This window comes from Bubalus bubalis, chromosome 18 (genome assembly GCF_019923935.1).
Source record: "Bubalus bubalis isolate 160015118507 breed Murrah chromosome 18, NDDB_SH_1, whole genome shotgun sequence".
NCBI lineage: Eukaryota > Metazoa > Chordata > Mammalia > Artiodactyla > Bovidae > Bubalus > Bubalus bubalis.
Genome location: NC_059174.1, coordinates 33,992,646 through 34,020,456, shown reverse-complemented (window position 1 = coordinate 34,020,456; position 27,811 = coordinate 33,992,646). Strand labels below are relative to the sequence as shown.

Below are 27,811 nucleotides of genomic sequence, written 5' to 3'. Positions count from 1 at the left end.
ACCTGAACACCTGCCCTCGGGCCTACCTGTCCACGCCAGTCTTCGCTATCGCGAGCCTCTTTCACTGTTGGACTTGGTGGTGCGCGGAACCCGGCGGGGGTCACGCCTTCCCCTGGGTGCTGCTGGTCATAGCAACAACTTGTGTTAGGTTTTCGGGGGCCGCGCGTCCTCCACTCCTCCGGACCGTGCTCGTTTGTCTCTGCTTCCGCTACTGGGGAAGGTTTCTTCCCCCGGTGCCCAGCAGAGTGCTGAGCATATGGTAGACGCTCAAATAAATGTTGGTTGAATGGAGGCATGTAGTCTAGATGCATTGAGGGAGCCCAACTCTGCCCGCAGAGTCTCCAGTTTATATTGCAGAGGTTTTGATTCCTTCTAATTAGCCCAGAAGATAGAACCGGCATCTCTGAATCCTCCGCCCCAGCACGGTGGCTGGCATTGCCCAATTGGTACCCAGAGTTAAATCACTGCGGGAGGGCAGCCAGTTTTGGAGGTAATAGAAACAGAGAACTTTCTGTTGGGCTTGTCTATGGTAGAGCTCGTTCCTCAGAATACTTATTTTTAGCTTCCAGGGCGTTCAGGACAGTGTCCCCTCTGCCCCTCTTTTGTGGGTTTCTAACGAGCCTGTTTGGTTAGTTGCTTAGCTCTGTTGTGGATAGAGCATGCTCTTGTTGGGACAAAACTGTGTCCCAGTATTCCCTGACACAGGTAGGCCTTCCTCTGAGGCCGCTTATAGAACTTCATTGACTTCTCAGCCAGAGAAGCCATTTGCACGGACCTGCACGGTATATGCATTTTGTTTCTTCCAAGCATTGGTCTCCTTGTGCTTACTTGAGTACCTCGGTAAAGGTTCCTTGGGAATCTTTTTTATTTAACGTGAATATCCTTTCAATAAAGGTCTCAGTGTTTGTAAATTGCAGAATCATAGCCTGTTTTATCTTTCTTTTGGGTGAAAGGCTTGTTCTGCTGATTGTGGGATGGTAGTTTTTGAAGGGCTCTCAGGAAAGACAAACAGAGCAGGTTATTCCTCTCTAGAATTTTAAACTGACCTTATCTGTTAAACTGGAATGTTCTCAGAGATATATTGGTTCTGGACTTAGGCATTGCTGTTAGTAAAGAGAATGGAGAAGGTGGGGGAGGTGCCATTTACAAGAGGCAGCTAGCTGATGTTTGAGTACAGCACAGATAATCACAAGTGAATAAAAGAGCTGGGAGAAAGGGGACTTGGACCCAGGTGGAATTTAGGGATCTTGTTAAGTACCTTGCTTTGTTCACTCTGGACTTTTGAAAGTAAATAGACCTGCCACTTAAGGGATCTGGTAAAAGAATGAAATCCAGTAGTTTGTATAACATGTTAGCTATTACCTCATTGCAGGAATTTTGTCACCTAAGGCCATAAATGGAAGCCAGTGATAAATCGTATTTATCATTGCCTTTTTGTAAGGTGCTATTTTTGGTAGAACTTTACTTTTCATTTGGAAGAACTTTGGTGTCCAGCTCCTAAAATCTCCCCTAACTCTTGCCTCTAGAATTTAAACAGTGAGAGGTTGTGTTATATGTGGATGAGTGAAGGACAGGGATCTGCTTGAAGGGTATGCAACATGAAATAGTCTCCCATGCATTTAGCTTTTCAGCCTTGATTAAAAACAGGGTTTTTAGGGGAAAAACCCTTCCACAAAACTCTAAGAAATTGGACTCTTGACTTAAACTGGAAAAGAAAACAAGAGTCATTATGAAGATTTTTTTTTTTTTTTTGGCTGCCCCATATAGCATGTGGGATCTTAGATCCCTGACCAGGAATCAAACCCATCTCTCCTGCCTTGGAAGCGCTGGAAGCTTGGAGTCCTATTCACTGGACCACCAGAGAAGTCCCTGAAGATATTTCTAAGATGTTGCAACATCCCATCAAGAAATATGTTTAATATACGTTCTAATTCTGTGGCTTTTGTGAAAAGTTTGATTTTTAAAAATTTTGTTTTAGTCTTTAGAAACATTTTTTGTGGTCTGTGGCCTTTTGCCACCTGTAGGTCCTTGCTCCAAGTGTGGTTGGCAGTACTTCTAGCACCTAAGAGCTTGTTAGAATTGCAGAATCATAGGCTTCACCTCAGATCTTATGAATCATAATCTGCAGTTTAGCAAGATTCTCCAGGAGTTCTCCTGCACGTTAGAGTTTGAGACTTACTGTTCTGTAATCATTTTTAGTGTTAAAACTTTATACCTGTGTGTGCGTGCTCAGCTGTGTCCGACTCTTCATGACCCCATGGACAGTAGCCCGCCAGGCTCCTCTGTCCGTGGAATTTTCCAGGCAAGAGTACTGGAGCGAGTTGCCATTTCCTTCTCCAGGGGATCTTCCTGACCCAGGGATCAGACGTTTCTTGCATCTCCTACATTGGCAGGCGGGTTCTATATCAGCTGAGCCACCAGGGAAACTCTGTATCATTTTAGCGTTAAACTATACACAGGTATTGGCAATCAGTTCTCTGTCAGAAACGTAGTCAGCATCAAGGCTGGGGTTCTTCTGTAAAATGAGCCCATACCTCCCTCAGAGGATTAAGAGGATGAGGTAATAGGTAGAAATTAGCACCTAGCTTATTAGATGCTTAGTTAGTATGTAATAAAATGTTAGCTGTCACTGTTGCTAATTAATTAAAGAAACTTGATGAAAATGCCACCCCAAAATTATAATTAAATTTAAAAAAAAATAAACTTTCATCAGCTCTCTGGTCCCTCTTTTTAAAAAAGTTTTATTTGTTTTTGGTTGCACTGGGTCTTCGTTGCTATGCAAGGTCTTTCTCTGGTTGCCAGAGAGGGGGCTACTCTTCATTTGTTGGGGAACATGGGCTCTAGAGCACATGGGCTTAGTTGCTCCGTAGCACGTGAAACTTCCCAGACCAGAGATCCAGCCTGTGTTCCCCAAATTGGCAGGCAGATTCATATCCACTGCGCCGCCGGGGAAGTCCTAAAATTACATATTTGAACTAAAGATAGCTTACTTCCTAGTGATTTAAAAGTTAAATTGATCTTTTAAGTGGAACCTTATTTGATCATAAAACTAATCTGAAATAGCATGGAAATTAATCAGTGCATTTTCATAGTTTATATCTTTTCAAAATGAAACTCATACCTGTTTCTTCATTGGGGAGAATATCTCAAACAGTGTGAATGTACTTTTTGTAGGAAAACAGTTGGTTTAAGCTATAGATTTAAATACCTTCTTCTTCCTTTTGAATGTGGATTCTGTGAGTGCTTATTGGTTTTTAGCTGTTTTTAGCTCCCAGACATCATTTAATGAAATAGTTAATATTTATTTATTGTTTATTGTTGTATTTTGATTTTGTTTTTTTCTCAAGCACACTTGGTTGAAAGCAGAATTGTGCTCTTGTGATGGGGAGGAGCACACTATCAATTATACCTTGATGTTAGGACAGTGTCAGAAAAGCACAGGCCCTCGGTGGGACAATTTCTGAGTAATAACAACAGCGGACATCGGTAATGAGTGCTTACTCTCGTCACTTTTATGGATGAGAAAATTAGAGGCACAGAGGTTGTGACTCCTTTAAGGTCTCGTGGTTGGTGGAACTGGGATTTGAACCTAGGCAGCATGCTCTTTAGGCTTCCCAGGTGGTGCTAGTAGTAAAGAACCTGCCTGCCAATGCAGGAGATATAAGAGATGCGGGTTCAGTCCCTGGGTCAGGAAGATCCCCTGGAGGAGGGCATGGCAACCCAGTCCAGTATTCTTGCCTGGAGAATCCCGTGGACCGAGGAGTCTGGCAGGTTATAGTCCATAGTGTTGCACAGAGTCAAACACAACTGAAGTGACTTAGCACGCATGCACGTGTACCCTTTACTGCCTCCTGAACACATCACTTGGAGTTGTTCCACTGAACAGGACAGACCTTGAGTCTGTCCTGTGGTCTTTGGTCCACCCTTTTGGGTGACTTTTGGGTGACCTTTTGGCTGACTTTTACATGCTGAAATGATACACTCTACGAGGGTTTTGATTCTCTGTGGCCATCGTGCTGTCCCTAGGCGAGCAGTTCCTGTGTAGCGTCCTGTTCCTCAGCCATTAGTCTTGCTCAGTTTCTGCAGTGAGGGGACGGGCCTTATCAAAAGAGCCAAGACCAGAATCAGCATTTAAGTTCCTAAAACACCCCTCAGTGAGCTCTTTTGCATCAGATTCCTTTCTTTCTTTCTTCTTTCCTTTCCTTCTTTCTCTCTTTTCTCTCTCTTCCTTCCTTCCTTGCATCACTTGTATTAATGTTTATGGGCTGTGCTGCCGAGCTTGAGGGATATTACTTCCCCAACCAGGGTTGGAACCCGTGCCATCTGCAGTGGAAGTGCGGAGTCTTAACCACTGGACCATCTGGAAAGTCCCTGAATCCCTTTCTGAAGTCCCTCCCATGCCTGGTTGACCTTCTGACCTTGCATTGCATTTGTCTAGGACTATTTTTTAAAACAAAGTTGGGTAGTAGGTGATGTTTAAATTCAGACTTTAGCCCTGCTGATCGCCTTGAAATCTCTTAATCCCATTGTGTTTTGGCTTCTCCCATAGTAAAATGTGAGTGGTAATGACTGAACGTTTGGGGAATTATAAGAACTAAAGAGGTTAATGTTTGGCAGGTGCTTTCTTAGGTAACTCAGTGACCACTGTGAATATTTGCATTTCAGGGTTGGGTAATAATGTATCTTTTATTTGATGGAAACTGTGTCAGTTTTTCATCCCAGGCTGGGGAGCACAGTTCCTGCTTCCTTGACTATACTGAAGCAGGGTGGGGGTGTGCAGAGAATGACAGGTGAAATAGTTTCACTGCATGAGATTCTCACATGTACCTTAAGGTGAGACTAGTTAGAATAGTTTTATTTTCCCTTGGGAATTTTGTTATCTTTGAAAGTTGTGTTCCTGCTCAAAAACTTGGAGTCAAAGAAATTCTAGCAGAAAATCGAAGATTAAAACCATTCATAAGTTTTTATGATGCTTAAAATAGTAAAATTATCATTCAAGGCCTCAGAAAAATGTCTAGTACACATCTATTTTATAAAACCAGACAAAGACAGTTCAAGAAAAGAACACTGCAGACCAGTCATCCTCATGAACACAGGCACAAAAATCCTCAACAAAATGCGAGGAGATCGAATCCAGCAATGTTATGTAGAAAGAATAGTACATCACAATCATTGTGGTTTGTCCCAGGAACAAAAGGCTGGTTCAGTTTTCCAAAATCAGGAGATAGAATCCACCATGCTAACAGTTTAAAGGGCAAAAAACACTTGATTATGTTAGTGCATGCAGAAAAAAAACCTTTTGACAAAATTTCAGCATTCATTCATGATAAAAGTTGCCAAGCAAACCTGGAAAAGGGCATCTGCCAGAAATCTACAGCTAACATACTTGGTGGTGAGAGAATACTTTCCCCTTAAGATGGGGAGCAAGGCAATGAAGTCTGTTCTCACCACTGCTATTCCACATCCTACGGGAATAGCCAGTGCAGGAAAAGTAAATAGAAGGCATTCAGATTGGAAAGAAAGAACAACTGTCCTATTTGCAGATGGCATGATTGTCTATGTAGACAATCCCATGGGAATTTATAAAAAGAAAAGCTCCAAGGACTAATGTGTGAGTTAGCAAGGTCAACACACAAAAATCAATCATATTTTTATATCCTAGCAATAAATCACTGGAAGCTGAAATTGGGTGGGTGGGGGCGGCGGGGAGCAGCTCATGTCAGTTACGATAGCTCTGAAACGAATGAAATAGGTCTAAATCTAATAAAACATGTACAGGATCTGAAAACTATGAAACACTGAAGGAGGAAATCAAAGAGTACCGATATAAGTGGGCAGACATGTTCATGAATTGGAAGACTCAATATAGTTATTAAAATATCTTTTCTCCACAAATTGATCTGTAGGTTTAACATAATCCCAGAATCCCAGCAAAGTGTGTTTTTTTTTTTTTTTTAAGAGACAAGATGATTCTAAAATTGATATGGAAAGTCAAGTTAACCAGACCGAGGAGTGGTGGAGGATTGGTTTCCAGGGCAGAGGAAACAGCAACGTGAAGAGAGAGTGCGGAGGTCAGGGGTGTGTGAAGGGGAAGGGGGACGAGGAGGGGTTCTGAGAGTGCGGACTTATGTCTCTCATCACCGCGAGACTTTGGGCCGTTGCTTGTTCACTTCAGGCCACAAGCAGGTCTCCTTGTTTGTAAATCGAAGCTGATCAGAGCACTACTGGCACGGCACCCGTGAGCCTTCTGTACAAAGTCCTTAGCAGAGTGTGTCTCACACACAAGTCACGTGAACCTGTGGCCCTGCCACATACCTCTGAAATGTCCCAATTGGGAAACTGGGTGACCAAGGGTCAGGGTGGAAGGGAGACTTATTTTTCACTGTATGACTCCTCATCCTTTTGTATATCACATGCAAATATCTTCTATTCAAATATTCCCAGGGCGTCAGCTGTCACTAGCTCTACCTCAGGATACATTAGCCTTAAAGCACTTATACCAACCATAATCTTTAGTTAACCTCTTATTACTTTCCTTACTTTGTAATTTGGAGGCCTTTGGGGAGAATGATTTCAATAATACAGACATCTTGAAGAATCTTGAAGTTTAAGAAGTTTTTCAGTCTATCTTCCTGTAAAAAAAAAAGCCTTCTGCATAATAGCAGGTGCTTAATAAATTTGTTGATGCTAATGGGAAAACTTCTTCCGTTTGAAAGGAATTTACCCTATAGCATGGTGACTATAGTTAATAATACTGTATTGCAATTGTATTGCAATTGAAAGTTGCTAAGAGAATAGATCTGATCGGCTTTCATCACAGGAAGAAAATTTTTTAACTATGTATAATGATGCATGTTAAATAAGACCTACTGTGCTGATCATGTGGTGGTAATGTCTACATCATTATTGATACACATATTTGTATATAGAGATAGTGAATCATTTTGTTGCACACCCTATTATAATGTTATATGCCAGGTAAATCTCAATTAAAAAAAAACAACATTGTAACTTAGAAGGAAATTAGGGAAAAAAATCTTAGGCAATGAAAAGAATTTTGGAATTTTTCCCTTCCAAAGACTGCATTAGATCCCCTGATCATGGTTTCCCCTGATCATGATTTCTAATTTTTGCTAAAAGGAAGGATCCTTCAGTAAATGTCCTGCATTCTTCTTTTGAATTGTTACTATTTTGTTGTTGTTGTTGTTAAATTTCAAGGAGTACTTCTACTAGATCAAAGGGCAATATCATTACATTTCTGAACATTTTTTAAAAAAATTATCAACTTTGTCCTACAACATACCTAAAGGTCTCAGTTTATTCCAGGTTACCAAGGTGCATACCCGCAAGAACCTCCAGTGGGAAATGGTGAGCTTGGAAAGACCTTCAGGACTCCTCCTGGGTCCCAGGACCAAATTAATTCTCAGTTGACAGCTCTGGAAGACCTTTGTTCTTTCTTTCTTTAAAAAACAATTTCCTTTCACTTTTATTGACATATGTGTGTGAGTGCTCTGTCACTCAGTCGTGTCCTGACTCTTTGTGACCCTATGGACTGTAGTCTGCCAGTCTCCTCTGTCCATATGATTTTTCAGGCAAGAAAATCCCGGAGTGGGTTTGTTTACTGAGATATACTTAACATAAACACTGTAAGTTTAAGGTATACAGCATAATGATTTAATTTACATACATCATGAAATGATTACCACAGTTAACTTTAATGAACAGCCATCTCACATAGATAAAAATTAAAGAAACAGAGGACTTGCCTGGTGGTCCAGTAGTTAAGACTCGGTGCTTCCACTGCAGTGAGTGTAGGTTCAATTCCTGATCCGGTAACTAAGACCCCACATGCCATGTGGCACAGCCAAAAAAAAAAAAGAAATAGAAAAAAACTTTTTTGCCTTGTGACCAGAAGATTTCTTGATAACTTGAATAAATTCTTGATAACTTGAATAAACTCTTGATAACTTGAATACATTCTCTTGATAACTTTCATATATAACAATAGCAATGTTAATTTATATTTACCATATTGTACATAACATTCCTAGCACTTATTTATCTTGTAACCAGAAGTTTGTACCTTTTGATTGCCTTCATTCCTCCCCTTCGTCCACCTCTGGTAGCCACAACTCTGATCTCTTTTTCTATGAGTTTAATTTAAATGTAATTGACCTACAGCACCGTGGTGGAGCTTCCCAGGTGGCACTACTTGGTAAAGAATCTGCCTGCCAGTGCAGGAGACGTAAGAGACGAGGGTTTAATCCCTGGGTCAGGAAGACCCTCTGGAGGAGGGCATGGCAACCCACTCTAGTATTCTTGTCTGAAGAATCCCATGAACAGAGGAGTCTGGGGGGCTACTGTCCATGGGATCGCAAAGAGCTGGACATGACTGAAGTGACTTAGCACGTACACACTGTTAGTTCCTGTTATCTACAAGATAGAGTTTGATATTTCTATACATTTCAAAATTATCACTATGATGACTTTGTTTCTTAATTAGAAAGTTCTAAGAGCCTTTCCCTTGGAGAAGACCTTGGCCCCTGACTCCAGGACTCTTGCCTGGAAAATCCCATGGATGGAGGAGCCTGGTAGGCTGCAGTCCATGGGGTCGCTAAGAGTCGGACACGACTGAGCGACTTCACTTTCACTTTTCACTTTCATGCACTGGAGAAGGAAATGGCAACCCACTCCAGTGTTCTTGCCTGGAGAATCCCAGGGACGGGGGAGCCTGATGGGCTGCTGTCTATGGGGTCGCACAGAGTTGGACACGACTGAAGCGACTTAGCAGCAGTAGCAGCAGTAAGAGCCTTTCCCAGGTCATGGCACCTCAGAAGGTGCTTAGAGGGGTCAAGGGGTCAGGTGTACATGCCCTGTCAGATCCATGAGGCTTCTCCTGGTAGAATGAATGGGTGCTTTCCTGCATGCTGGGGAGAGGCATATTCCAGCCTCTGGAATTAGTGCTGCATTTACCTGAGCTCCAGCACAGGTAATGGGGTCTGTGATTCACCCCATTAAGGGCTGAGGTCTGTGTGGCGGCCAGAGCTATTTATTTTCCATTATGGTCCATTTAGCTTCCTGAGCTGTTGAAATGACTGAAAATACCAGCATTCTGGCCTTCAACCCACAGCTATCACTCGCTGACTCTTTATCCTTACTCCTAGAAGTAGCTCCAAATCCTTTTGTAGAACAATGTCATGTGTCTTTAGAACATAAAGTTGTTTATAAGAGAATAGAGCAACAGTCAAAGGCCTGATCACAAATCCTACATTTTCCCAGACAGTCCTGATTTCCTGTGCTGTCTCAGACTCTATGTAAGTACATCCTAAATTAAAAAAAAATTATTTTACTTTAAATTATGAAATAGTCCAATCATTGAAATCAGAGCAGCAGGGGCTCATGTATTGACAGTGTGTTCTGAGGTTTTTCTTTGGAATGTAAGAATATTCCTGGGGGACAGGCTGTATGTGCAGAAGAGATAAAAGCGGGTGAGACAAGCTGGGATTTGGATTCGTTAGCGGAGTGAGCCTTCAGTGAGTCTAGAATGAGGAGAATAGACCGGGAAAGGCAAAGAATGAGAGAACAAGACACCTCTGGCTGAGGGCATGGCCTCAGCATCTCATGTGGTGGCCAGGAGCCAATTTAAACTTTCAGAGGCTCAGTTTAAAGTGGTCCAGAGCTGGGAGCAGGCCTGTAGCTGACTGAAGAGGGGACAGATGAGTAGTACAGAAGTCAGAAAGTGACACCTCTTTTGGGAGAAGAGCTTGCCTTTTTAGCATTTGGAAACCATCTTATTGTGAAACAGTTTAACTTCTTTTTTTTTAAATGCTATTTTTAAAGCTATAATGGAGGTAAGAAAATATCCTTTACTATTGAAAATATTTTTAGCATAGTCATGTTTAGTTGCTAACTCATGTCCAACTCTTTTGCAACCCCAAGGACGGTAGCCCACCAGGCTCCTCTGTCCATGGGATTTCCCAGGCAAGAATACTGAAGTGGGTTGCCATTTCCTTCTCCATGAATTGCTCTTTCTTAAGAGCACCTCGAGGCTGGGAGAAAGATGTAAACAGATAATTGCAGTATACCGCAGGGATGATATATGTACAGATTGCTGTGGGCACGTTAGACTAGGAACATTACAGCGTGGAGGTTACAAGCGATCACGCTAAAGTGGGATAGCCAAGATTCAACTTCAGGCTTTGCCAATCACACACTGGGTAACCTTTGAAACTGTTCACCTCAGAACTAGAACTTGAACCCATGCACGGGGACTGGAATCTGGCCAAACCCCAGTCTTCCAGTTGAGATCACACACCTGGTTTCAGAACTTAATGAAGCTCATCACAGAAAGAATTTAGTGAGAGAGAAAGTGATAGGTAAGAAGTGGATTATTTAGAGAGAGAACACTTCACAGATAGAGTGTAGTCTATCTCAAAATGTAAGAACGGCCCAGTTTAACTTCTTGAGGGGGAGGATTTTTGTGTGAAAAATTCTCACTTAAAAGGAGGCCCAGCCCTCATCTCAGCTCCTCCCATGCGTGGCCTTGTGTGCTCACATTAGATGGTCAAGTCTGTCACTCGTTTTCAGAGTGGGGTATCCCCTGGGAGCCCTAAGGTTATTAACATAGAAATGGGAGATTGAGAGTCAGACTGAGGGACTGTGTACCAATTGTATTTCAGAAAATCTCACATAGAGCCCAGCATCAATTTCTTTTTTTTTTTCTTTCTTCTTATTTTAAATTGGAGGATAATTCTTTTAAATTGGAGGATAATTCTGCTATTCAACAGTGTGAATCAGCCATAAGTATGTATGTATGTATGTATATGTGTATATATATATATGTATATGTATATATGTATATATATATCTCTCTCTCTTGTCCCTCACGAGCCTCCCTCCCACTCCCCGCCAGTTTCTTTTTTGACTAGGGTTTTAAGGTGCTGATTATTTCACTTGACCAGAAACTTTGATTAACTCTTTGATTAACATATTCCTGTCTCAGAGTCTTTGCATTTGAAGTTCAGTCTTCCATAGACCCCCACCGCCCCCTGCCCCCGACCCCTCTCCACCATCCATCCCTTCCCCAAAATGCCCACTTGGCTCTGTTCTTCAGAACTGCTGTTCTTCTGTTCTGTCCAGGAGACCTTCCCTGATCACCCTGTCAAAAGTAGGACATTCCCCCAGTCCCGCTCTTTATCCCTTTCACCCTGCTTTACTTTGCTTTGCAGCATTTACTACCCAACTAGAATTTCAACTCCACCAGAGCTGAAGCTTTGTGTTTTGAGTTCCCTGCTATATCCCCAGTGTCTAAAACAGTACCTGCCCATAGGGAGGCCCTGAATAAACAGGTGAATATACATATTTGTTTCATAGAAGAAAGAAAAAAAGTCGCAGTTTATGTAGTATTTAACATAGTTCCTAAAAGGTCCAATTGTTTGAAAACATGGAATCTATCAGAGAACAATAACATCTATTTCTAAGCAGATAAACTGGACTCTGTTGTAAACGGAAAATATTGGGGAGAAAGTATAGAAACAAAATGCCTTTGTAATTCTTTTTTCTTTTTTAAACTGTGAGTTTTAAAAGTGTGTAGAGTGCTACTAGGAAACAGAAGCTTTTGCTTAGGAGACAGATTTTTGTAAAAGAAGAGGAAACCATAAGAGGCTTTGCCAAACTTTCTGCTTAGGAAAGTATAAAATGAAAACCAGGGGTTCTGTAATTATTATTAAAGTTGTCTGCTTTCTGATTGACTTGCTGGGCGAGAGGGTCACTCAGGATCTGCCAAGTCAGTGTTTTGAAAATCCTTAGAGCAGACACTTAACACGTGCAAAGAAGAAGTCGCAACTGAGGGTCCTTGTGCTTGTTTTTATGGCATTCTCTGATGAAAACAGAAGAATAGCAGTTCTGTGAGGCCTGAGAAAGGGAGGCCTGGATCTTCACTGAAGACCGCAGAGGCCCGTAGGAAATGCTGGCATCCAGAACGAGGTCTCTGAACATTTCAAACGATTGGTTCAGTTTGGGAATTCAGTGGGTTAATAAACACTTAAAATGTTGGGTTTAATCAAACGTGGATCATTTTGGATGCTTTCTTTCTTGCCACTACGATTTGATGACTGGTGCAGGGGAAGCCTTCATTTTTGTGGTTTCCCGTTTATTCCAGCACAGCGATGAAAAACAGTTTAAGGCTAAAAGTTTTTTGTGCCAGTGGAAAAAAAACAAACCTCAGGAACAATGGCTCTTCCAGCAGTAGTTGCTTCTTTATAGCTGGTCTACTTTCAACCATTTTTGGTCCAAGCCCTACACATTGTGTATAATTTCATATTAAGAGTTGGCTAAATAACTTTAGAGTTAGATCAAGGTCAGTAACTAGATTTTGGTAAAAATTCTAACATATTCTTTCCATTTGAAAAAAAAAAAAAAAATCTGTGCTTTATATATGTGTTGAACACCTAGGCTGGGCCAGGTACTAATGTACATCCATCAGTAGGACACAAAGCCCTGCCTCTGAGGGGCTTGGAGGGTTTGATGTGAGGCAGAAAAGGTGCACCATCCGTCCTGACCACTGGAGCCAAGTGCTCTACTAGTGGCCCAGGACAGCGGGCTTGCTAGGAAGCCCTTGTGGGAAATGGACATATTTGGACATTGAATGGCTAGAGCCTGGAACCAGGTATGGTGTGTCCTGTGGAGAAGTAGTATACCAGCTCCTGGGAGTCACGTGTGAGCCCAGGAAAGAGGTGAGAAGGAGGTAGAGGTATGGTTCACCAGGCAAAGGTATGGATGGGCAGGGATGGGGAAGGGGAGGAGGGGGCACCGAAATGGGGCCCAACTTGTTAGGCTAATGAATTTGAATCTTCTGAAAGAGATGAGCAGCAGAGCGGCGGCTGTTGAGCACCTGCAGTGTGGCTAGGATGAATGTGAGGTGCTGTTGTAGTTCAGTCTCCCAGTGGTGTCTGACTCTTTGCGACCCCATGGACTGCAGCAGGCAGCCTCTCTGTCCCTCATAGTTTCCCAAAGTTTGCCCAAGCTCATGTCCATTGAATTGGTGATGCCATCCAGCTAACTCATCCTCTGATGCCCTCTTCTCCTTCTGCCCTCAGTCTTTCCCAGCATCAGGGACTTTTCCAATGAGTTGGCTGTTCTCATCAGATGACCGAAGTACTGGAGTTTCAGCTTCAGCATCAGGCCTTCCAACAAGTATTCCGGGTTGATTTCCCTCAAGATTTGACTGGTTTGATCTCCTTGCTGTTCGAGGGACTCTCAGGAGTCTTCTCCAGCACTGCAGTTTGAAGGCATCAGTTCTTTCGCGCTTGGCCTTCTGTAATTACAGTTCAACTCTCACAACCATATGTGACCCCTGGGGGAACCATAGCCTTGACTATATGGATCTTTGTCAGCAGAGTAATGTCTTTGCTTTTCAACACACTGTCTAGGTTTGTCATAGGTTTCCTGTCAAGAAGCAGTAGTCTGATTTCATGGCTGCAGTCACTGTCTGCAGTGATTTTGGAATCCAAGAAGAGGAATTCTGTCACTTCTTCCACGTTTTCCCCTTCTATTTGCCATGCAGTAATGGGGCCAGATGCCATGATCTTAGTTTTTTTAATGTTTCGTTTTAAGCCAATTCTTTCGCTCTACTCCTTCACCCTTATCATGAAGCTCTTTAGTTCCTCTTCGATTTCTGCCATTAGAGTGGTATCATCCACATATCTGAGATTGTTGATGTTTCTCCTGCCTATCTTGATTCCAGCTTGTAACTCATCCAGCCTGGCATTTCTCATGATGTGCTCAGTGTATAGGTTGAACAAACAGGGTTACAGCAGACAGTCCTGTCGTATTCCTTTTTCAATCCTGAACCAATCAGTTGTTCCATACAGGGTTCTAACTGTTGCTTCTTGACCTGCATACAGGTTTCTTGGGAGACAGGTAAGATGGTCTGGTATTCCCATCTCTTTAAGAGCTTTCCACAGTTCATTATGATCCACACAGTCAAATATTCATTGAAAGGACTGATGCTGAAGCTCCAATACTTTGGCCACCTGATGCGAAGAACTGGCTCATTGGATAAGACCCTGGTGCTGGGAAAGATTGAAGGCAGGAGGAGAAGGGGATGACAGAGGATGAGATGGTTGCATGGCATCACCGACTCAATGGACATGAGTTTGAGCAAGCTCCGGGAGTTGGTGATGGACAGGGAAGTCTAGCATGCTGCAGTGCATGGGGTTGCAAAGAATTGGACACGACTAAGCAACTGAACTGAACACAGTCAAAGGCTTTGGTGTAATTGATGAAACAGAGGTAGATATTTTTCTGAAATTCCCTTGGTTTCTCTATGATCCAGTAAATGTTGGCAATTTGATCTCTTGTTTCTCTTCCTTTTCTAAACCCAGCTTTGACATCTGGAAGTTCTTGGTTTGCATAATGCTGAAGCCTGGCATGTAAGATTTTAAGCATGATGTTACTAGCATAGGAGATGAGTGCAATTGTCTGGTGGCTAGCACATTCTTTAGTACTACCCTTCTTGGGAATTGGGATGAGGATTGGCCTTTTCCAGTCCCGTGGCCCCTGCTGAGTCTTCCAGATTTGCTGACATATTGAACTTGAGGTGTGCATAAGTGTAAAATACATGCTAGAGTTTAAAGATGTAATAGGAGAAAACCAGAATGTAAAATTATGTGTCGAAATGGTGATACTTTGGCTACATTGAGATAAATTAAATTTACTATTAAAATTTGCTCTACCTGTTTCTTTTTTTTAAAACGTGAAACCATGGATCAAGGAAAGGTCTCCATTTTGGAGTCTTATTTTTAAAATTATTTGTTTATGTTTTTGTTGTGGTGGGTCTTCGTTGCTGTGCAAGGGCTTTCTCTAGCTGTGGATAAGGGGGCTACTCCTTGTTGTGGTGAGCTGGCTTCTCATTGCTGTGGCTTGTCTCGTTGCAGAGCACAGGCTCTAGGCGCAGGACTTAGCAGTTGTAGCTTGTGGCTGTAGAGCGCAGGCTCAGTGGTTGTGGCACTCAGGCTTGGTTGCTCTGCAGCGTATGCAATCTTCCCAGACAAGGGATCAAACTCATGTCCCCTGCACTGGCAGGTGGATTCCTATCCACTGTACCACTGTGGAAATCCACTCCACCTATTTCTTTTTACTTTTTAAAGTATGACTGTTAGAAAATTTGAAATTACTCATGTGGCTCGTGTGTTTCTATTGGCCCTCGCTGGGTTAGAGAGTTTGAGGAATGGCTTTGAGAAGGATGAGATGATCCAAGACCCGCTAAGAGACTTTGAGCAACTCAGGTGAGGATAAGAGGCGGAAAGGATGTGACAAGTGGTAGAGAAGAGGTGGTAATCATGTTTTATTATATCCCTTGTTTTTACTTTTCATTGTTTCTCAAACAAAGAGATATTGAAACTAACATTTCTTGCACTTCTACTACGTCCAGACTGCTAGTGTTCTACATGTGTTATCTCATTTAATGCTCATAGCAGTCCTACGAGGCAGATTCTTTACTGCTGAGGAAACAGAGGCTTACTGAGTTCACTCACTCACTCCGAGTCCCCACAGCTAATGAGTGGGGAGCTCACTAGTCTGCCTTTGGAGACCACAGCTGGACCCCCTACATGTGTGTAAGTCTATAATACAACCATTAGACAGATTATGAGATTTGTTCCAACATCACTCGTCTGTCCTGTTGTACAGGGACTTAGCCCATTTCTGTTTTCCCTCTTCTGCCGGTATTGCTCCTGGTGGGCCAGGCAGCTTTAAGAGACCTTCTGGCTCTCAGTTCTTGCACAATACATGAATCACGTCTGTCATAGTTGGGAGGGGTGGGTGGTATTACAGAGTGAGGCCCCTTAGTCCTTCTCTTCTAACTCCTTGGATTATCAGTGAAATTTAAGAATTGCTGGTAGAGGAAGGGTAGAGGGATAAAGATTGAAGCTTTATTGTCCTGTTTGCTTGAGCCAGTGGCCTTCAAAGTATGTGGGGTTGGAAGGATTATTGATTTCTGGAACCTTTTTTCCCCCTTCCTAGAGCAGCTAATACACCCTTGGGCACCTTTTTGGACTTAGCTTGTTTATGGGTGCATGCATGCTAAGTTGCTTCAGTCATGTCCAATTCTGCCACCCACTGGACTGTAGCCTGCCAGGCTCCTCTCTCCATGGGATTCTTCAGGCAAGAAAACTGGAATGGGTTGCCATCCCCTCCTCAGGGGATCTTCCTGACCCAGGGATTGAACCCACGTCTCTTTATATTTCCTGAATTGGCAGGCCAGTTCTTTACCACTAACGCCACTTGGGAAATCATGTTTATGGGTATTAGAGGATAATTAAAGATAAAATCATGACTCACATACAAATATGAAGGAGTAAATAATGAAGGAGCCAGTAAGATGTCACAGCCTGTTCAAAGGAAAATTCAGAGTAGGCACACATGCACATACCAGGAAATGAATTTCAGTAGATGCAGCTTTGAAGCGGGGAGTCTGTTGTCTCTCTGCCAAACAATCCATGTACCTGTCTTCAGGCAAGAATTATTTGCACTGCTATCACTTATGTACAATTAACAGAGTTGCAAAATATCTCAGAAGACTGTGAAAAGTATAAAAACCATAGGATAAAGTAAGTTGCAAAGTTATGTCCTAACAAGGCCTATTCATCCATTGAATATGTCTTTTTGGTCTATTTTCAAAATCATCCACAGTTTATCCTGAGAAGGGAAATAAATGGGAGGGGTCTGGGTGGGCAGGGTTTTTAATCCAGTTGAGTTTAAAGCGTCTGCCTGCAATGCAGGAGACCTGGGTTCGATCCCTGGGTCTGGAAGATCCCCTGGAGAAGGAAATGGCAACCCACTCCAGTATTCTTGCCTGGAGAATCCCATGGATGGAGAAGCCTGGTGGGCTATAGTCCACGGGGTCACAAAGAGTTGGACACATCCAGTGGAGGGAGGAGCTTGGTGGGCTACATACAGTCCATGGGGTCGCAAAGAGTTAGACATGACTAAGCGACTTCACTTGTATATATCAGAACCTCCTGATTTTATTTATTCCTTACTCTCTTTCCTGTGTCCCTCCATCCTGACGATTGATTTCCACATTGTCAGGTGTCTGGAGGAACATTCTTTATGGCCTCCTGCACCTTACTGTAGATTTCTCTTTTTTTCTTATTTCTCCCTGGTTACTGTTCTTCACAAAAATAGATCTTGATCACCCATCCGTAGAACTATACATTTTAGGCATCATCCTGGCCCTTCTGGGACTTCCCAGATGATGCTAGTGATAAAGGACCTGCCCATCAAGGCAGGAGACGTAAGAGACACAGGTTCCATCCCTGGGTCAGGAAGATCCCCTGGAGGAGGGCATGGGAACTCACTCCAGTATTATTGCCTAGAGAATCCCATGGACAGAGGAGCCTGGCAAGCTACAGTCCATGGGATCGCAAAGAATCAGACACTACTGAAGTGACTTAGCACACACGCACAGCTAAGATTACCTGCCACTGTAGAGTTGATGTGAAGTTGAACTGAAAGTGCCAAGCATAGAGCCTGGCCATGAGAAGTGTGATTTTAGGAGCTAGGGGGATACAGTTCAGTCCATAGCAAGGTGAGAGCATGGTATACATCAGTAATAGAGGTTTAAGATGGCTCAAAACATCTTGCAACTCCAACTTACAATATAATTTTGCATGCGTGCTCAGGTGTGTCTGACTCTTTGTGACCCTATGGACTGTAGCCTGCCAGGTTCCTCTGTTCATGGGATTCTCCAGGTGAGAATACTGGAGTGGGTTGCTGTTTCCTACTCCAACTTACAATTTTAGACCAGAAGGAATCTAGAAGCCATCCATGTGTGCCCCTCCCTTGTTTCCTAGGTGAGGAATCTGACCCTAGAGAAGCTGTAACTTAATCTGTGGCTACCCAGTTTGTTGATGGTGCTGGAACCTGGGTCTCAGACTGGTGTGCTTGCCCCTGTAACTAGCTGCTGCTCTTGGTGACAGTTTGATTCCTTTCTGTGAAGCCAGATGTGGGATAGCTCTGAATTCTAATCATCTTTCTTATCCCTTCTGGGATTATGGGGAAGACAGATGAATGGTTAATAGCCTCAGGCACATTCTAGGATAGTAGTTTTAGGAACAGCTGTATATGACAAATCAAGTCTTTGCCTGTGATATCAGTTTAAAGTGCAGGCATTTACCCAGCCCAGGCACATGGCTCAAGTGAATGTACTGGGGTGGGCAGTGGACTTGGGAACGCCCAAGCTTGGATTGTAGTAAAGCCTGATGTTGGTAGATAGAATTTGCCTTTTAGTTCCTTAATTTGTTAATAAACTGACATCAAGGGGAATTTGCTGGTCGTCCAGTGGTTAAGACTTGATGCTTTCATTCCAGGATCCTGGGTTTGATCCCTGGTCAGGGAATTAAGATCCTGCAAGCTGCACAGAGAGGTCAAAAAATAATTTTTAAAAAATTCAGATCAGGGGGGCTTCTCTGGTGGCTCAGTGGTAAAGAATTCTCCTGCCAGTGCAGGAGACATGGATTCAATCCCTGGTCCAAGAGGATCCCATATGCCATAGAGGAACTAAGCCCGTGAGCCACAGCTACTGAGCCCAAGTGCCCTAGAGTCTGTGCTCTGTAACAAGAGAAGCCATCACAGTGAGAAACCTGCGCACCAAGGCATAGAGTAGACCCCGCTCTCCAAGACTAGAGAAAAGCCCATGCAGCAACAAAGACCCACCACAGCCAAAAATAATAAATAGTTATTCCACAGCCAAAAATAATAAATACAGTTATTTAAACAGTTGAGATCCAGATAGTTTTTCTGCTGAAAAATTGATGTATGTTCCTTTAGAGTTTGGTTTTAGAGCTGAAACTAGGGAGACAGACCCCCATTTGTCACAGGTGGGCTCATCCACATGGCTCTGTGCATGGTCCCAAAATGTGCGATGGTGTGGAGCTGGTGATGAGGGTGTTACTGGTGGTGTGGGTGCATAGAGTTGGTTTTGGTGAGGTGGCTGGGGAGATGCTGCATGTGTCTCACCTTCACTAGATGCTTTGGAAAAATTTCAGCTCTTAGTTTGGGATTTTTTGGACCTGGGACTGCCAAGCTTATTAGATAAGGGAAGCCCACAGAGAATGATAAATTACTAGGTTGAGGGAAACCTGGGGGAACTCATCGGGGGCAATAGTTTCTGAGGTCTCTCCTCTGTGTTTAGCTCTGTGGAGTTCTGTAGGAGACCTGCTGTTCTTATTTTTATTTAATCATTTAATTTATTTATTTGTTTTTGGCTATGCTGAGTTTTTGTTGCTGCTCGTTTTTCTAGCAATGAATGGGGGCGTCCTGGTGCACGAGCTCGTCACTGCAGTGGCTTCCCTTGTTGCAGAGCCCTGGCTCTAGGGCACGTGGGCTTCAGCAGTTTCAGCTCCCAGGCTCTAGAGCACAGCCTCAGTAGTTGTGGCACACAGGGTCAGTTGCATGCACAGGCTCTGAAGCATGGGGGATCTTCCCAGATCAGGACTCAAACCTGTGTCTCCTGCATTGACAGGCAGTTTCTTTACCACTGAGCCACCAGGAAAGCCCCTTTGTTTTGTCTTTTTCTTTTTAATGGACAGTGACCTTTACTGTTGAATCTCAGACCAGATCCATATAAATGAAAACAAAACAATATTTTAAAATTCTACCTATTAGTAAGCTTCTTAATACTTAACAAACAGATCATCAAGACCTGCCAGATACAGGATTTAGCAAGATTGGTTCAGTATTATTATTATTGTCATAGAGGAACAAAGAAAGTCCCCGAGATCCTGCTCTGAATCCGTATTGTCTGTGGCTACTTTGTACAGTTGGGCAGGTTGTGTACTGTGCAGTGAGTCTAGCCAAGAGGGTGAAGGAGGCTGAGATCCAGCCTGCATGCTCTGTTGCCAAGGCACATGCCCTGGTACTGGGCAGCGTCCCAATTCATCAGCCCAGAGCAGGTGCCGTTTTTAATTTGCTATCCTCTTGCCAAGCCAAGTTGCCACCCAGACTGGAATATCTCTGACTGGCACAAAGGTGCTATGTGAAGCAGCTTATGTCTTGATTATTTAACTGGGAAACTTATTTTAGAGGTATGGCTTAGCTGTGATATTAAGGATATGAGTGCATTTTTATTTAAAAACTTTTAAAATTTATTTTTATTTTTGGCTATGCTGGTCTGTGTTGCTGTGCAGGGGCTACTCTCTACTTGCAGTGCGTGGGCTTCTCACTGTGGTTTCTCTTGTTGTGGAGCACAGGCTTTAAGGTGCATGGGTTTCAGTAGTTGTGGTGCATGGGCCTAGGTGCCCCACGGCATGTGGAGTCTTCCCGGACCAGGGATCAGACCCTTGTCCCCTGCACTGGCAGGTGGATTCTTAACTGGACCACCAGGGAAGTCATGCGAGTACATTTTTAAATAAGACTAGATAAAACCAAACTATGAACTTGAAGTTTAATTTTCCAGATTCAGTAAATAAATTTATTTAGAATAGTAAGCGTATGCAGGGCCTTCTAGCCTTTTGTGTGGTCCTCTGTGAGGTGTGTAGATGATGATGTATTCAGTGCTGAATAGGTGAATACAGATAAAAAGGTAACCTTCTGACTCATTTCAACGAGAGCTCCCATGTTGTTGAAATTAAACTTGCAATCCCACTCTGAACCTAAATTATTGTTGGAACATCTGTCCAGCAACTGATGGTGTGTGCTGGGTCATCAAGGCTGTACCAATCCCCTGACACGCCTCTACCCCAGGAGCTCTGGATATGGGCACTGAGGGGCCTCCAGGACTGACCGGGTGGGCTGCCCGCATGGCTGAGCCCATGCGTGCTGTGTGGGTCCACTCTGAGTTGCCCGGAACAGAGGGACACACGGGTTCCTTTGGTGGACTGCAAGACCAGATAAACCTTGGAGGGAGCCCTGCCAGGGCCAAGCAGTGGGCCCTCATGAATCTCGGGGGTTTTACTTGAATCAGTGCCTCATTTAGCAGGACTGTTTCTCTTTCTAGCTGCTGGGTTGAGAGCAGCCCATAGCTTCTGGGCCACAAAGGGCCCGTGCCTTCTCTTCCCATGTCCACAGGGCCTGTATCTGGGCCCGTGTTCTGGCCCGTGACCTCATCACATCTGAAACAGACTGGGCTCTGCCCAGCTCCGAGCTGGCCCCATTCTAGCCTGAGGCCAGCCAAGCGCCTCCTGCTCTGACAGCTGGGCTTGCTTAGGGGTGGGCATCTGTCTGTTGGGCTGGTCTGGCAGCAGGGGCTTCTGAGCACTGACTGCCTCGGTCGGAGAAGTTGGGGGCACGAACTGGCTAGTTGGGGCACGGACAGGGTCCTGCCCCACTGTGGAGTGCAGCCTGTGATCGGGGGTCTGTCTCAGGTCACCAAGGGCTGGATGCTGTCAACCCAAAAGAATCCTAGCAGTGAGTCTGTTCAGGGATCCGAGTGGAGGCTGAAAACTATGCACAGGGCGACAGTTTTCTTAATAAAACGTGAACCCTCCGCTTGCTTGCTTCCAAGAAGAGAAAACTGGCTGAGCGAAAGCCTGCAAGGAGGAGCATGTTAAAAACATTGCTGCCTGACTTGTTAGCTGTGGGGAACACAATCTCCTGCTGTTAGGAATTGCCTATGGAACAAACACATCTCACTGTTGAGTAGCGGCACCAAAGTGCAGGACAGCCTTCAGGCCCTGCAGTGTGTGCCCTTGGGTATTTTCTGTAAATGATGGCATAACACCAAAAGCAATTCAGAGGAATCATAAAAGAACAGTTAGGTAAAGTTGCAGGTGTTATGGTTTCTGATGTACATATTATAAACAGATTCTGATAGATTATTTAAAATGCCCCTCCCAGGTCTATCTATCTGCCCTTTCCATTGCTCACTTGCTCACTGCAGTTGAATTCCAGAAAGCATCGGATTGGCCTGCTTATCACTGCCTCTGTTTGTGTGGAGCCTTCCCAGCCAGGCCAGTTGAGACAGCCTCTCCGGCCTGCAGGTTGGCTGTCCTAGGGTCAAGGGCCCATGCCTCTTGTGCACTGGGGTCCTGAGCATGACACCCCTGTGCAAGGAGCAGCCTGAGGTCCCATCTCTTAAGGGTGGGGAGGCAGGGGAGGGAAGAGGGATGGACTAGTTAGCTCTCTGATCTTTAGTGGGCACAGTGGTCTCTTCTTTCTCACCTATTCTAGGTTTCCTGGTCGCCCTCCTTGGTCTACTCCCCTGCCTTTGTTCCACGTCAGGATCTAATCTGCCTCTTTGCTATCACTTTCGGGCCTTCCCCCATCTGAATACTTTTGCCACTTGCCTGATTTCTTCCCCTCTGTTTTATTCAGAGGCGCTAGAGAAGTTACCACTTCTCATGACAAACTTTCCATATTTCTGTTCTCCCTTCTCCAGTCATACATCTGGTTAAGTGTCTTTTGGGAATCTGGTATTGTGTGAGGCTTACACGGCTCCATTATGTCAAGGAGTCCACAGCCTAAGTCATACATAGATGGAACCGTAGTATAAATATCACATTTTCAACTTGAATGCTGTTTTCCAAAATGGGGGGGGGAAAAAAAGCCCACATCTTTTCTGATTATAAAAGTATATGTGTCTGTGATTATTAAAAAAAAAACCACTATGGAACAATGAAGAAAAGAGTAAAAAGCAGTAGTATTCTCATTAGCTAGAGAGAACTTCCATTGTCGCTTAGTTGCTCAGTTGTGTCCAACTCTGCAACAGTATCGACTGTGGCCCTCCAGGCTCCTCTGTCCATGAGATTCTTCAGGGAGAAGTACTGGAGTGGGTTGTCATTTACTTCTCCAGGGGATCTTTCCAACCCAGGGATGGAATCCATTTCTCCTGCATTGGAAGGCAGATTCTTTACCACTGAGCCACCTGGGAAGCCCACTTCCATGATCGGGTACCTGTTGTTATTCCTTTGTGTGCATATTTGTAAAAATGGGATATCATTCAGTAACTTGCTTTCAGGTATAGCAGAGAGCAGTGTTGCTTCTTTCTTTTTTTTTTGAGTTACAACTATAGATTCATGTTATTGCTTTTAAGGACTTTTTATGGAATTGTATATATTCAGAAAACCCCGCAAATTTTTTTTTTTAGATTATTTTTGACTGACTGTGCTGGGTCTTCCTTGCTGTGCAGGCTTTTCTCTAGTTGCGCGAGCAGGGGCTCCTCTTTGCTACAGTACTTGGGCTTCTCATGGCAGTGGCTTCTTGTGGAGCAGAGCCTCTGGGGCATGTGGGCTTCTGTAGTTGCAGCACATGGGCTCCATAGTTGTAGTTCCCAGACTCTAGAGCACAGGCTCAATAATTGTGGCACACAGGCTTAGTTGCTCCATGGCATGTGGGGTCTTCCCAGACCAGGAATCAAACCTGTGTCTCTTGCACTGACAGGCGCATTCTTTACCACTGAGCCACAAGGGTAAGTTCACAGCTAATGTCTGAACGTTATGCTTCATTAGACTTTAGACTTTAGCTGGTCAGCCCATCCAGTCGACTCAGTCTTGCTTTGTTTTGGTTACCATTTTGGAAATGGATCTGTTTCTTTAGATTATTTTTGTTTCATGACTGAGTGGCAAAATTGAAGGCTTTTATTCTGTGTCTTGAATTCTGGAAAAACAGCATTTAAAAGCTAATTTGAAATTTGTCACATCGTGGTTTTGAGAAATAAACCAACAAACAAGAAAAAAAGTTTAATAAGGGAATTCGCACTATTTTCTTTCTGAGACTGTAAGAAAACTGATGGAAGTTTGAGCTCTAGAGGTTTGGAAACATGCTAAGGATGTTGGTGATCTCCACATGTTCATTTTTTAAAATTCAAATACAGTAAAATAAACTTTTTTTTTGATGTTCAGGTCTGTGAGTTACAACAAAGATATATGTATATATACATTCATGTAACCACTACCACAATCAAGATACAGAACAGTTACATCAACCCACAAAACTTCCTCATTCTTTTCCTTTGTGGTCACACCCTCCCACTTGACAACCACTCATCTCTTCCCCATCATTATAGCTATGTCTTTTCTAGAGCATCATAGAGTATACAACCTTTTGATTTTGTGTTTCAGTGTGATGCATTTGAGATTCATTTATGTTGTGTTTTATCCATAGTTCATTCCTTTTTATTGCTAAGTAGTTTCACACTGTAGGTATGTACTACAGTTTGTTTATAATCATTTATTGTTGGAGGACATTTGAGTTCCAGTTTTTGGTGATTATTAATAGAGCTGCTATAAATATTCATATACAGTTTTTGTGTGAACATAGGTTTTATTTCACAGGGGTTAATATCTAGAAGTGAAATTGCTGGATCATACGGTATGTGTATGTTTACACATGTAGTAAAAGTGTTAGTCGCTCAGTTGTGTCTGACTCTGTGACCCTAGACTGTAGCCTACCAGGCTTCTCTTGTCCCTGAAATTCTTCAGGCAAGAAGTACTGGAGTGAGTAGCCATTCCTTTCTCCAGGGGAGTCTTCTTAACCCAAGTATTGAACCCAGGTCTCCTACACTGCAGACAGAATCTTTACCATCTGAGTCACAGGGAAGCCTTACATGTGTAAGAAACTGCTGAGTGGTTTCCCAGAGTCTGTACCATGTTGCTTTTTACGATCAGTGTATAAGAGTTCCAGTTGCCCTGCGTCCTGGCTAACGCTTGGTCTTACCATCTTTTTTTTGAAATCAGTGTAATAGGTGGTATCTCACAGCAGTTTTAATTTGCATTTCCCTAAACAGCTAATGATTTGAGCATCTTACAATTATTTGCTGTCTGTATATTCTCTTTGGAGAAGAATTTGAGTCTTTTGACTGTTTTTCTTATTAGTTTGCTTTAAAAAATTTTTTATTTTGGCTGTGTTGGGTCTTCACTGTGGCACATGGGCTTGTGACTGCAGTACTTGGGTTTTCTCTAGTTGCAGTGCTCGGGCTTAGTTGCCCCGTGGCATGTAGGATCTTCGTTCACCGATCAGGGATTGAATCTGTGTCCCCTGCGTTGCAAGGCGGATTTTTAACCATTGGACCACCAGGAAAATCCCGACAATGTTAAGAATTCTTTGTAGGGCTTCCCTGGTGGTCCAGTGGTTGGAAAATCCACCTGCCAATGCAGGAGACGTGGACTCGACCCCTGGTCCAGGAAGATTCCACATGCTGCGGAACAACTAAGCTTGTGGACCGCAACTACGGAGCTTGCGCACTCTGCAATGAAGAGTAGCCCCTGCTTGCCACAAGTAGAGAAAACCCACACGCAGCATGAAGACCCAGCAGATTAAATAATTAAATTAAATGTTAAAAAAAGAATTCTTTATATACTTTGGATATAAGAACTTTGTCAAATACATGACTTGAAAATATTTTAAACTCATTCTGTGTCTTTTCTTTGCATTCTCTTAACCCTGTCTTGCAGAATGAGTTTTTAGTTTTGATGAAAATCGGTTTATCAGATTTTTTTTTTTCTCATGGATTCTGCTGTTTATGTCATATCTAAGAACTAATCTCAGGTCACAAAAACTTTTCCCATGTTTTCTTCTAAGAATTATAGTTTCATGTTTTACATTTATTTAGATCTAGATTTGGTAAGTTTTTATACAAGGTGAAAAATTTAGCTTGAGGTTCATATACTTGCTGATGTCTAGTTCCAACACTGTCGAAAAGGTCATCCTTTCTTTATTGTTGCCTTTCCACCTTTGTTAAGAATCGACTGGCCACACTGTGTATGTCTGTTTCTGGACTCTCTGTTCAATTGATCTATGTGTCCATCCCTTTATTACTATTATACTGTCTTGATTACTGTAGCTTTATAGTAATAATTAAATCAGGTAGTGTGAATCCTTCACCTTAGTTCTTCTTCAAAATCATTTTGACCATTCCTTTGATTTTCCATATAAATTTTATAATCACCTTGTTTCTATCTACAAAAAAATCTTGCTAGGATTTTGGGATTGTGTTAAACCTACAGATCAGTTTGTGGAGAACTGATATTACAACGGTATTGAGCTTTCCAATTCAGGAACACTGTATGTCTATCTACCTATTTAGGTTGTTTTAATTTCTTCTTTCAATGTTTCATAGTTTTCATTGTGCAGATCCTGTACATGTTTTGTTAGATTTATATGAAAGTGTTTTATTCTTTTCAGATCTACTGTAATTAATATATATTTTTAAAATTTCAGTTTTTGATGATTTACTGCTGCTGCTAAGTCACTTCAGTTGTGTCCGAGTCTGTGCGACCCCATAGACGGCAGCCCACCAGGCTCCCCCGTCCCTGGGATTCTCCAGGCAAGAACACTGGAGTGGGTTGCCATTTCCTTCTCCAATGCATGAAAGTGAAAAGTGAAAGTGAAGTCACTCAGTTGTGTCCGACTCTTAGCAACCCCATGGACTGCAGCCTACCAGGCTCCTCGGTCCATGGGATTTTCCAGGCAAGAGTACTGGAGTGGGGTACCATTGCCTTCAGGATATAGAAATACAATAGATTTACATGTGTAAACCTGATATCTTGTAACCTTGCTAACTCACACATTAGTCCTTGGAGTTTTTTTAAATAGATTCCCATGGAATTGTCTGTGTAGACAATCATGCCATCAGTGAATAGGGACAGTTGTTCTTTCTTTCCAACCTGTATGCCTTCTGTTTTCCTTGCACTGGCTAGCACTTCCAGTAGGATGTCGAATAGCAGTGGTGAGAACAGACTGCATTGCCTTGCTCCCCATCTTAAGGGGAAAACATTCATTTTCTTGACAAAGTATGATGTTAGCTGTAGATTTTTGGTAGATGCTTCTTGGGTTGAGGAAGTTTGCTTATCTTCCTAGTTTGCTGGCATCATTTATTGTGAATGAATGTTGAATTTTGTCAAATATGAGTTTTTTTTGTTTTTTGTTTTGGTCTCCATCCATTGAAATAATCAAGTGTTCTATGCTGGATTACTTCTGTTGATTTGGAAAACTGAACCAATTTTTTAAGTTCCTGGAATAAATCACAATGATTGGGGGAACTACTCTTTTTACCTAATATTGTTGGATTTGATTTCCTCGTATTTTGCTGAAGATTTTTGTGTCTGTGTTCATGAGGAGTATAGTCATCTTTTACTTCTTGGGTGAGTTTTGGTAGTTCATGGCTTTCAAGAAATTGGTCCCAATCATTATTAATTTATGTGTGTAGAGTTGTTTGTAGTATTTCTGTATTATCCTTTTAATGTTTGTGGGGATTTGTTGGTATGTGTTTTCTTAATTTCTGATAACTGGTAAATTTTTTTTTCCATGAACTGACATTTTTTGTTGCACTGACATTTGTCAATTTTGTTCCATTTTATTGATTTTAGCTCTTTATTATTTCCTTTCTCCTACTTACTTTAAGATTACTTTCTAGTTTCTTAAGATAGAAAGTTAGATTGTTGATTTGAGATCTTTGCTCTTTTCTAATGTGAGCATTCAGTGTGATAAATTTCCCTCAGCACTAGTCTAACTATATCACAAGCTTTTCATAAGTTGTATAATGTTTTCATTTTCATTCAGTTCAAAATATTTTCTAATTTCTCTTGAAACTTCCTGTTTAATACATCAATTATTTAAGAATATGTTGTTTAACTGCCAAGTGATTGGAGATTTTTCCAATTTTCTTTCTATTATTCTAGTTTAGTTTCATTATGGTCAGATACTTTATGTGATTTTGAGTCTTTAAAATTTATTCAAGTATGTTTTCTGATAAAAGAAACTATTTCGGTGATGTTCCATATGTATTTATGAAGAATGTGTTCTCTCCTCTAGATAGGTGAAGTGTTTTATAAACATGAGATTCAGGTGGTAGATGATATTGTTCAATATGTTT

At 42.6% G+C, this 27,811-nt stretch overlaps 1 protein-coding gene across 7 annotated transcripts in view; it reads left to right on the top strand.

Moving 5' to 3' along the window:
• CMTM4 (CKLF like MARVEL transmembrane domain containing 4) overlaps positions 1-27,811 on the top strand; it is a 79,100-nt gene that overhangs the window by 727 nt on the left and 50,562 nt on the right. The gene's annotated exons all lie outside the window — the stretch shown is intronic.